The sequence below is a fragment of the Acomys minous genome (assembly GCF_964271855.1).
Source record: "Acomys minous genome assembly, chromosome: 3".
NCBI classification, from domain to species: domain Eukaryota; kingdom Metazoa; phylum Chordata; class Mammalia; order Rodentia; family Muridae; genus Acomys; species Acomys minous.
This window is the reverse complement of record NC_140485.1, coordinates 136,077,392-136,089,230: the sequence shown is the minus strand read 5'-3', so window position 1 is coordinate 136,089,230 and position 11,839 is coordinate 136,077,392. Positions and strand designations below refer to the sequence as shown.

General features: G+C 45.5%; 1 long non-coding RNA gene across 1 annotated transcript; it reads left to right on the top strand.

Moving 5' to 3' along the window:
• The first annotated feature begins 2,291 nt into the window (after window positions 1–2,291).
• LOC311594318 lies at window positions 2,292–6,281 on the top strand. Its single transcript, XR_014778053.1, has 4 exons — window positions 2,292–3,700; window positions 4,158–4,293; window positions 4,530–4,696; window positions 5,790–6,281. It is a non-coding gene; the product is annotated as an uncharacterized lncRNA (long non-coding RNA).
• Window positions 6,282–11,839: the final 5,558 nt, after the last annotated feature.

Sequence of the window (11,839 nt, the reverse complement as noted above, 5' to 3'; positions counted from 1 at the left end):
GCACCACTGACCTTTTCTTTGCCTTTGGCGTGCTGGCCAGTAAGCTGCAGGGATCCACCTGCCTCCACCTTCCTAGCAAGGAGACTATACAAACACATCTGGTTGTTTTTAAAGGGCTCTGGGGAGTGAACTCAGGTCCTTACGCTTCCATGGCAAACACTTTAACAACCGTGTTATCTCCCCAGCTCTTTTTAACAAACCTTATATTCTTGCTTTTAAGCTTTCTCGAACACCGCTGTCTTAAAAGGAACAGGAGTAGCCAGTGGGTTGACGTGACAAAAGCCCAGGCTTCCTACTATACCTCTACTTTCGGCTGCTACTTAATATTTTCTTTGGGAAAAATGTCCTCAGATTAAAAAAAAAAAAAACCCACTGAGCAACGAAGAAGGGTTGTACTTCCACACTGTGTGCTTTGGAAGTACACTTCCTGATTAGCCTCGCCTTTTAAATTATGCCATTTTATAAACCATTCCAGCAAAAACCAAAGGTTAGGTGAATAATTTTTTTTATTTGTACTCTTTTCAGATACCATAAATGGCATGCTACATTTAAGAATGCAGAGTGAAATCATCAAATACTTTAATAAGTATACACAAATTAATATTTGATACACGGGCTCTCTTAACATGGCTTAATCACAGTTGGATTGATAGGGTGCTAAGTGGGAAAATCCTGTTTAGACAGTTGGAAGGGAAAGGGGGGAAGTGTTTAGTAAAACAAGTTTGATAGTCTTGTCAGCAGAAAACTGATAGCTACTTGGCATCGTTTAGTTATCGCCAAAAAAGATTTTGTTGAGCAAAGGAACAACCAGAGACTTGGATTAACTCCTCATTACCTCTCTTTCGGTTGAATTCATCCAGGTCTTAGTTTATGGATGATCCCTAGCTGGTTAAAACAAATTTCCTTCTCACTGTTGCGTCACTAAGGTAAAATAAAAACTAAACAGCAGGCTAGGGGGATGACGTCCTGTAAGGAAGGGCTCCACCCTCCGCCCTCTAGAAAACAACCTTAGTGAGGCAGGTGTCCCAGAAGTTCTGGGAGGAGTGTGGGAAACAGCCGGAAGGGGTGGAGCCATTTCTCTCCTCAGAGTCAAGCTGAGCCTGCGGTTGTGTCCCTTATGGTCCCAGCAGGTTTATCACTTACAAAACAGAAGCAAAGAGTTCCTTTGCACCTGGGGAGAGCTTTGCTTTCGCTCTTTGTTTTCTTCCCAAAGCCTGTTTTTTTTCTCTTTTGACCTTGAGAAACCGTTTCAACAGGAAGGTCTTCCAGAGTAAAATATTACTGTGGCTGTGCTGTGGACATCGCAGGGGTTTGGAACACCTTAAGATACCTTCCTTCTAAACTTAAAATTTTCCTTTTGTCTCCTGCCCCCAACCCCCAGTGCCTTTCCTGTAGTTGCCCTTGGAGAAACATCCGAGGCCTCCTCTAAACACTAAATAGCACCTGTACATCCAGGATTCAAAAAACAGGGTCGTGCTACTGCGAAAAAGGACATGTATGCTGGTACACAGGGTATAGTGAGACTGCAAATTCCTGGTGCTACACTTAAATTGTTTTAAAAATTCCCTTTTCTTTATGCATATGTATGCGGACACCTGATATTAGTGCTGGGAATCAAACCCAGCTTCTCTGTGAGAGCAGTAAGCACCCTTAACCGCTGAGAGATCCCGCCCATTTTTAAGACATGCGCCTTAAAATGAAGTTTGGAAACACGCATGTTACTGGGAACCGAGAACACACGACAGCCTCAGCACTCATAAGATTCTATTAAAGGGAATGGAGAAGTCAGTAAGAGTTAATGCCTTCTTTAGGATTAACCTAAATTTGTTCAGAATGTTTGACTACGTTATTTGCCTTTTACAGTTAAGACACTGGCTGCGTAAGAGTTTCAGCGAGCAGGCTTCTAAAATGACCCCAGGTGCAGGCAAGGTGCTGTGGGACTGAGGGGACAGGCACTGAAAGCCTGCTGCCTGGAGTTTGCCCTGGTCCACGTGGTCTCTCTAGAGCTAGCCAGGGGTACCGAAGCCAGGATGCCTGATGGTTTGGAGACTTGCATAAAAAGGCAGGTGGGCCGGATCTTAGCTGGGAGCCAATTTGCAAGATTGCTCATGGGAGACGGCCCAGGCCACAGAGGAAGGGAATATTCTACAAAGAACTCCAGATCCCTCCGCCCAGGTCTTGTTACACCTGGTTTCTCAAGAGCAGCTCTTCTGGCCAACGTTAATCTCAGAGGATCGGAGGGGCAGGAGGCTGCGTTCCACCTACCTTTGCCCTAATTTATTGAGGGCTTTAAAAGTAGAAAATAAAAACTTTGAACTCAAACGCATCTGAAAGCTTTATGATTCAGGTGTGCTACTTGTCTTCAGGAGCATCAAAGATCGCTGGAGTTAAAGTGACAAAAAGGTAGAAAAGGTTCAGAAGTTACACAACTAGAAAGCGTGTCCAGACTCGAAGCAACTGGTTCTCGCAGCTTATTAACTCAGGCGGGGGCGGAGCATGCGCAGTAGTCCCGGCTCTGCCCTTGGCTTTTTCTAATGGAGGATTTATTTTCCGTGCTTCTGAGCCTTTAGTCCTCCTCTTCTCCTCTAATTCCTTCCGAATCTAGAAACAGCTCTTTTCAAGAAAGACCAAGGACGGAAACGGGGAGATGAAAAAAAAAATGGCTCTTGAGGAATAGCAGGAGAGAAAAACAAGGGGTCAAGGGTGAAGTCAAGTCTCACTTGCTTAGTCTGGAATCCGGGGCTCTGAACAGAAAGCCCAGGAACTGGTGTGGTGGTGACCTGTGTGAACAGAACAGCGTGGCTTTCACAAGCCCTTTTCTTTTATCTCTTTATGGAGACGGACTAGCAATCCCCTCCCCCTTTATTTGGCAGCGAGGATTGGGGAGCTCCTTTGAGAGGTGTCTCGATGGGCCTGTAGATCTGGAAAGCAGTTTGGTGATTGATCTTTCCTGCTAGAAGCAGCCCTTTCAATGCCAGGGAGAGCCAGGCCCTTAGGAATGGAGCCTGCCCAGGGATGGAAGCTTCCTGATGGTTCCAGAGGACGTACTTTTTCTTCTTCAGAGGACTGGCCTTGCTTGCGCACTCATGCAAGATGCAGCTAGTGAGCACTTTTTATGGAAGCGCGCGCGCGCGCGCGCGCGCGTGTGTGTGTGTGTGTGTGTGTGTGTGTGTGTGTGTGTGAGAGAGAGAGAGAGAGAGAGAGAGAGAGAGAGAGAGAGAGAGAGAGAGAGAGAGAGAGAGAGAATATCACCTTTGCATGCAGACCTGCAGTGGCCATGCAAGGAGGAGAGCATGTGTGGTGCAGATGCCAGTGTTTTCTGCTTGCAGCAGGCAGGGCCCTCCTCTGCCAAATCCCTAAGGGAGCTGACACATGAACTAGTTTCGCTTGTCCCCTGCACCTCCTCCAGCGGGAGCAGCCGGCTGGGCGGGGGAGAGGTGAGTTGCAGCAAGGCCTTGGCCTGGCAGAGCCCGCCCCTCTCAGGCCTGGCGGCTTCTCTGCGCAGGAAACAGAATGTGGCTGTGGGTCTTCCCTAGGGTGTGTGCCTGTCAACAAGTCACCACTTTTTGGAAGGGCTGAGAGGAATGTGTGAGTTGCAGGAAGCCCGCGGAGGACTTTCGCAGAGAAGGCTGTTTACCAGGAGGCACGCGCCTCTATACCCTTATTAATGTCAGCCTTGGTTCCTGTGTTCAACTTCTGGGTGAGCTTTTTAGCCCCATGCAATCCCGAGTTTCTACACACCGGAACCATTGCTCTCTGCGGTGAGGAGGTAGAGAGTCCCGGGTTTTAAGGATAGAGTTTTTAACCCAAGGATTGTATTGGGTGGGTGGCAGAGAAAAGAGGAAGTTAACTCTCTAAGTTTCCAGACAGAATGGAGACCTTGGAACACCTGCATGAAGTCCTGTCTGGGCAGGGATCCTTATTCTGGGGTGTAGCCCCTTGGGGACAGATTGCCTCTTTTTTTTTTTTTTTTCTTTTTTTTTCTTTTTTGTCCAGGAAGAGAAACTCCTGTTACACTGGGGATGGAGTGATTTATGTAGACAGTTTAAAGGGTGTTTCACAGCTCTGTGGAATGCAAAAGACAGCATGATTGGAAGGTACAGTATACTTAAGGGAAGTGTGGAATGCATCAAATGTTTTCTTTTCCTACTTTTAAGCAAGTTTCAATCCATTTCACTGACGAAACCGGTTAACCATGTGCAAATGTGTAACTCTGCCTGGGTCAATCTGCTGCAGCAAGGTTGGAGGCACTGGCTTCTCCCAGCACTTGGGATCTGTTGGAAGAATAACATGGTAACTGCTGCCTTATACAGGGTCATTGTCTTCCTCTAAGGCTCCCTTTTAAAGATAATGTGTTGTGCAGGGAGGGAGAACTGGGTAATTTGCCTTCCACTGGAGAGAAGGCTTGGATTTTAAACAAAACTGGAAATGATTATAATAAAACATTTGCATTGAAAATAATTTATGTTTTGGAAAATTATTGGTTTTGGCCAAAGTAAAACTACAGTTTTTTTTTTTTTAAACTACAGAGACGGGGCTCAGTGGTTAAGGACACTTACTGCTCTTCCAGAGATGCTGCATCCAGTTCCCAGCATCCACTTGTTGGCTCACAACTGCTTGTGACTCCAGCGTCAGGGGAGTCTGCACCCATGGGCACCTACACTGTTCTGCACGTGGCATGCTTAAATTCATGCAGGTGCATGAGCACGCACACACACACACACACACACACACACTTGCATCTAGTAGTATGTTTGATTTAAAGCTTTTATTTCATTACAAACACTCCTTTTTTATTATGAAATGTTTCAGGCATACAAAACCTCGAGAGAATTATGTAGTTAACCTCTGTGCTCTACCTAAGAGATATTATAGCCCTAACTGATGTTCCCACCCATGTATCCCTCTTTCTTTCTTTCTTTCTTTCTTTCTCTCCTTCTTTCTTTGAGATAGGGTGTCTCTGTGTAGCCCTGGTTGTCCTGGAACTCACTCTGTAGACTAGACTGGCCTCAAACTCGGAGACCCACCTGCCTGCCTCTGCCTCCCGAGTGCTGGAACTAAAGGTGTGCCCCACCGCCTCCCAGCATGCCACTCTTTCTAAATCCAATGTCTTTCCTCACCTTACAGACTTACTTATCACCTGCGTTCTCTTTCCTGTGCATTTAAAAAAAAAAAGTCATGGAGCTAGAGAGATGGCTCAGTGGTTAGGAGAATTTCCTACTCTTTGAGAGGACCTGACTTCAGCTCAAGCGCCCTCGTACCATATCTCAGAACCACTGTGGTTTCACCTTCTAGGAGATGCTATGCCCTTTTCTGGCCTCAGATGATTCTATACGCACATGCACCTACACACAGAGATATATAATTAAACATAAGATGTTTTTCTTTAAAAAAAAAATCACTGTCTATACGTAATCACACAAAACACGTATCATGTAGTGTTGATTTGAACACTTCCAACCTTTATATAAATGCTATCATACTGCAGTTATATTTCACAAGTTGCAGATCCAGACACACACACACACACACACACACACACACATCTACATTGGGTACAGGAACTCTGTTTCTTTCTATGCAGTTTCTGCTGGCAAGCCTGCTGGCTAGACATCCAAGTTTCTCTTGGTGGGTGTTGTTCGCTCAGGCTTTTTTCTCCAACGTAAACAAGGTTGGTGTGAACTGGCTTTGTCATGTCTCGTTGTGCTTAGGCAAGCTTTCACTCAGGAGTGGAACGATTTCAGAATTTCAAGTACAAAAGCTGCCATTTCAAAGCCTTTTTGTTGCAGGGTGTGGCAGCGCATGCCTTTAGTCCCAGCCCTTGGGACACAGAGGCAGGAAGATTTCTGACTTAGGAGCGGGTTTGGACTACAGAGATCATTCCAGAACAGCCAGGACTACACAAAGAAATTCTGTCTTGGAAAAAAAACCAAACCAAACAACAATAACAAAACAACAATGCCCCAAACGCATACATAATCCAAACATGAAACAAACAAAAAAAAATCCATTTTGTTACATTTTAATTTTGTGTTTGCGCACAAGAGTGGTGTTTGTGCATTTGTGCGCACATGTCTCTGTGGAGTTCGGAGGACAACTTTCAGAAGTTATTTCTCTTCTAACACCAACCAGGACTTGGCGTTTCGCCTCAGGTCTTCAGGCCTGGAAGCAAGCACCTTTACCTGCCATGTCATCATCTCCCCTGCCCTAGCCTCTCTATTTCAACTTTTGCTTTATACCATGGACATTTTACCACGTCACTAAATATTCGTTTTAATCGACTGTGTTGGTGGTTGCAGATTCAATCACTGCCGGGTCATTTCCTTGGTTTATTCACCTGTTAAACATGTTGACAGGGCTTTCCTAGTCTAACCACAAGTTCTCTGAAGAAGGTCAATATGGCTTTAAATGAAAGCACTTTTTGGTTCATCTTTGTGGTAATTTTAGTGGCTGAATCAGTTGTTGTTGTTGTTGTTGTTGCTGGACCAGCTAATGTCCTTCAGGATACAATAAAAGCCTTTAACTCATTTTGTGTGTGCACATACATATACATGCAGGCGCATGTGTGTGTTGTGGAGACAACACCAGGTGATATTCCTCTGATGTCATCCATCTTGTTTTGTTTGTTTGTTTGTTTGTTTGTTTTGAGATAGGCTTTCTCACTGCCTTGGAACCTGCCAGGTAGGTTAGGCTGGCTGGCCCACTTATTCCTGCCTTCCCACCACTGAGATTACAAGGAAGCCCCTGCCTCGAACTCAGGTCTTCGTGCTTGCAAGCAAGCAGTCTGCGGAATGAAATGTGTCCCCGGCTGCCAAGTTTTTGCTTGGCCTTTAGGGACTTAGAACTGATTTGGATGGCAAGGGAATGAAGGAAAAACAAGTGTGCACAGACACACAGATGCACAGAAAAGCTGAGGTTGGGTGGTCTGGCTCTTGGGTGGAGGAACTGTAGCATCCCGGAAACTCCACAAGCTTGTGCACAGTTCAACAAAAAGCCAGGCTTATTGCACACAGCTGGACAAGGAGGCAGGGTTTCTTTGAGCCTCACCACCGGGCTCGGGGAGGTTTTTTTTTTGTCATTCCGCCATGAGTCTGAGGACAAGGCCCTATGTCAACAATATACATTCGCTCAGAACTTCACAAACTCAAGGCTTACTTTACTCTCCACACCTAGGTGCCTTAATTGAATGCTTGTCTTCCCACTGATGCAGTGCGGCTACACTATTTTTTTTCTTTGGATGACGCGGTGTTGCGAACCCATTGTACGCTGCCCTGTTCCTTCTGCTGCCACCGTCAACTGCTAGCTACAGGCCGTAACGAGTTATTTCCCTTTTAGTATCAGTTTACTCCTCTGCAAAATGGAGCCAACAGAGCTGGCAGCTCACCTGAAGCCCGGAACAAAGGAGCAACTATTTCACCTGAGTTGCTTCATTCAATGACCAGATTTGTTTGTTTTGTTTTGTTTGTTTTTGTTTTTGTTTTTTGAGACAGGGTTTATCTGTGGAGCCTTGGCTGTCCTGGACTCGCTTTGTAGACCAGGCTGGCCTCGAACTCAGAGATCCACCTGCCTCTGCCTCCCGAGTGCTGGGATTCAAGGCATGCACCACCAATGTCCGACTAATGACCAGATTTCTTAAATGTTGGTCACTGTTGCCTCCATTGGAGAGATGGTTAGACAGAGGGAGAGAGGGCTGGAGTAAATCCCTCGGGTCACAATCAGTGGCTGACAGATGCATGATTCAAATTTGCAGACCCTGTGCCCAGAGCCTGTCCATTTCCTTCAAAAACATATCCCCCACCTCTCTCTGGTTTTTATCAACTCGATTTAAACTTGTGAACATCTTGACATTTCAGTTCTAAATACTTCAGAATTATCACACTTAATAAAATTAACAGTAATTTAAGATTACCTAACATACTGTATGTGTGTGTGTGTGTGTGTGTACATCTCCTCAAGACAGACACTTGGATTTCAGGGTGAACACCATTTACTAGGTAATACAAATTGTTTTCCAACAGACTTCATTCTTCCAGACACCCGCTTTCTAACCAGCACGGGTTTGTGTGAGAATTCCTATAGTTTTACGTCCTCGTCCACACATTGTATGGTAAGAAGACACACATACTAATCTGATGAAGTGTAAAATGCCTTGCGCTTGCATTCGCCTGATTGCTTCTGAGGTTGAACTTACGAAACCGTTCTTCTCCCCTGTTATGAAAAGCGCCGGTTCACCTCTGGTCTTTGTTTCCTAAAAAATGGTTCGTTTGTCCTGGAGGCCTTTCTCTTCAAGCTGGGAAGTGGCACGGCAGATTCTCACTGTATCCCCTGATTACTCAGCGACTCGCATTCCAACCAAACGGACCGTGGAGAATGAAGCCCAAAACAGAAGAATGCCTTCCTAAAAAAATGATTGTGTGGAAATTCAGATTTCGAAGGTGGAGACTGAAGCATGCGGCTTTGTGCTGAGCAGTGTTGCATGCCAGAGCTCAGAGGACTGCATGAGATAAGTCCCAGAAGCAGCATCCGGGCTATATTCAGGGAAGAGACATGAGTGGGATGCCATGGCCTACTGTCCACCTGCCCTGCTTCCAGGTGTTGGAATCTAAATTATGAGCCCAGTCACAGGCATCCTCCGAGTGCTGCTTCTGCCTTTCTTCTTGTCCGGAAGACACTGGGCAGACATAGGTCATTAGAGCCGTGAGTCACTCCATTTCCACCCGTGCTAAGCACAGGAAATCAATGAGAAGATCATTTCAAAAGGCACCCAAGACTTGAAAAGGAGCCTGGTACAAGACGGTCAAACCAAAATAAAGGAACGTCAGAGCTGGAGGGGCGGGGGTGTGGATGTGTTGTTGTTTTCCGTTGACTTAGAGATCTATTTGTAGCTGTGTACCTCTGTTGCTAATGTGGAATTCATCCCAGGCTGTTAATCTAGATTTTTTTTTTCAGATAGCACACAAGATAGGCTATGTTGGCTTATTCATGCGCTGGTATGAGAAAACTTGAAAAGAAAATAAAGTATGATTGATCATGTTTTTTCCCCCTCAGCATATCAATGTGAAAGATTTGAACTCAAAAGTATAAGTCACTTTATGGTGATTTACAGCAGTTATTGCTCCTTACCCAAGTCACTGTAGAAAGCAGGCTTTTTGTTTTTTTGTTTTTAAGACAGGGTTTTGCTACGTAGCCTTGGCTGGCCCAAAATATTCAGTATAGACCAGGATGGCCTCAGATTCATGGAGACCTACTTCCTTCTGCCTCCTTGATGCTGAGATTAAACCATGTGCTACCAGGCCTGGTCCTAGAACTGCTCTTATAAATGGGGTAGAATGGACTGTTTATTGCTCCATGCCTCAGGGTCCAGTATCCGACCGGAGTGTGTTCTGCAGATTTCAGCCAGGATTTAGAGACAGAAGCCCTTGTGCTTGTTCCATTGTGGAGGGAAGTTTTCTTTAAAATGACTGTTTCTGGTGTCCTCACTGAGGTGAGTGTTTAGTCTCCCCATCATTAACAGAATTGCAGAAGTGTGTGCCTTTAACAAAATGTCAACAGACTCTCAATAAAAACACATTGGGAGTTAATGACCTTTCAGAATACCACTCTGGGGGAAGGAGCAGACATGAGAAAGACCCTGGAGTCAGTGATAAGTGTCCTTAAGATTGGTCCAAGATATCACCTCTGATCATTTTTTTTTTTTTGGTCCGGGTGATAAAGCAATATTTTTATTAATTCTTTTTTTTTTATTAATTCTTTGAGAGGTTCATACAGTGTATTTTGATGAGATGTACCTCCCAATGCCTCCATGACCTGCTCTCTCTACCCTGACCTCTACCCTACCCTAAAGCTCATCCAACTTTAAGTCTTCTTCCTCTCCCCTTAATCATAAAACCCACAGAGTCCGGTTTGTGTTGCCAACCACTCTTGGGACTGGGGCAGATCATGAAGTCTGGTCAACCAGTCAGGGCTCACAGAGAGGCGGTAATCTTTGCCATTACTTTGAAGAAAAGAGAAAAGGACAAGGCCACGAGTCTGTTGCCAAAAAACCTAACAATGAAACCCAAGAGTAAAATTATAATAAATAAAAAATTTTTTAAAAATCCAGGAGTAAATTTTCTCTCTGACCTGGTTTTCACGGCCCTTCTCCACTGGCCCCTGGACTTGCATTCTACTTTCTCTCCATGCTAGTCAGGGTTGGGTTTAGCACCGCTCCCTTATCCTCCCGGTTGGTTGGACTGAATTTAGAATTCCCTAAGAGACTGATGGAGTCTCAACGCTAGGTGTGTCCGTGAGGCCACTTCTAGGGAGGACCCACCCAGAATGTGGGAGCATCATTCTGTGGGCTGGAGGAGGCCTAGATAGAATTGAAAGGAGGAGAGAGCGAGCTGGGTGGGGAAGGAGAGGTAAACCTGTTTTTTAGGATCCCAAGTGCGGGATGAGAACGGTCTTGTGGGAGAACAGGTGAGGTTAATCCACTAGAAGACCAACCACCTTGTGCGGGAGCTTGATTGTTGCCAGCTGAAAAGATCCCATGAACAGACTCTGGGAGGAGATATATAAATGAGCCCAGAACTGGAGGCGGGGCCTTTGGAGACTTGGGATAATTTGGGCTGTTCATCAATTCACTTCGAGACACTCCTAGAGAGAACTGCTCAAGGGAAGGCTTCAGGGCTCTGGCTCCTGCTGAGGTTCCGTGTTCTGGTTACTCCAGGTTCCAGCAGAAGAAATCCTGCTGGTTACGCCAGGAGAATCATTCCTCGGAACTGATATCCTTACGGTTTGTCATTGTGTTCTTTAATCCTCTTTTCCTATTGTTTTGGTTAGTTGGGTTATAAGTGATGTATGCTCAGTTATTAAGTTGTTAATAAAATATATTGGTTAAGAAAATTGAGACTACAAAGTGGTACACTGCCCCCTCATCCCTGATCCTGGCTCTGTATGAGGTGATCTATCTGTCCCAGCATGCCTTCTTGCCATTTTGGATAGAACCCTCAGAAACAGGGAGCAAAGGAAACCCTCTTTCCCGTGAGCTCTGTGCTCTCTGCTATTTTGGTCACAGTGACATCATCACCAACAGTCTGAAAAATCATGGGGGAAGAGATGCAAGAAACTGTGACATTTGAGTCATGTTCCACTGTTCTTTGTGTTCTAATCCTTGGCCTGAATGGAATGGGAGATGTGCTGGATTGAATAGGAATAGCCCCCATAGACTTATGTGTTTGAATACTTGGTCCATAGGGAGTGGCGCTATTTGGAGGTATGGCCTTGTTGGAGTAGGCGTGGCTTTGTCAGAGGAGGTGTGTCACTGGGGGTGGGCTTTGAGGTCTCAGAAGCTCAAGCTAGTTCACTCTGCCTGCCTGCCTCTCTGGATTTAGAATTCTCAGCTCCTTCCCCAGCACCATGTCTGTCTGCACGCCGACGTGCCTTCCTCCATGACAGTAATGGACTAAACCTCTGAACTGTAAGCCCAGCCCCAAGGAGATGGTTTCCTTTATAAAAGTTGCCACAGTCACGGTGACTCTTCACAGTAAGAGAAACCCTAACTAAGCCGGGCATGGTGGCACAGGCCTATGATCCCAGCACTCAGGGAAGCTGAGACGGTTGGATCTCTGTGAGTTCGAGGACAGCCTGGTCTACAAAGAGAGCCCTGGACAGCCAAGGCTACACAGAGAAACTCTGTCTCTAAAAGCCAAACTGAACCAAACCGAACCAAAACCAAAACCAAACAAACAAACAAAAACAAAACAAAACAAAACAAAAAAAACCCAAAGCAAAGCAAACAAACAATAAACCATAACAAAGACAGGAGACAATAGATAAAAGCCAGTGAATAGTTTACATA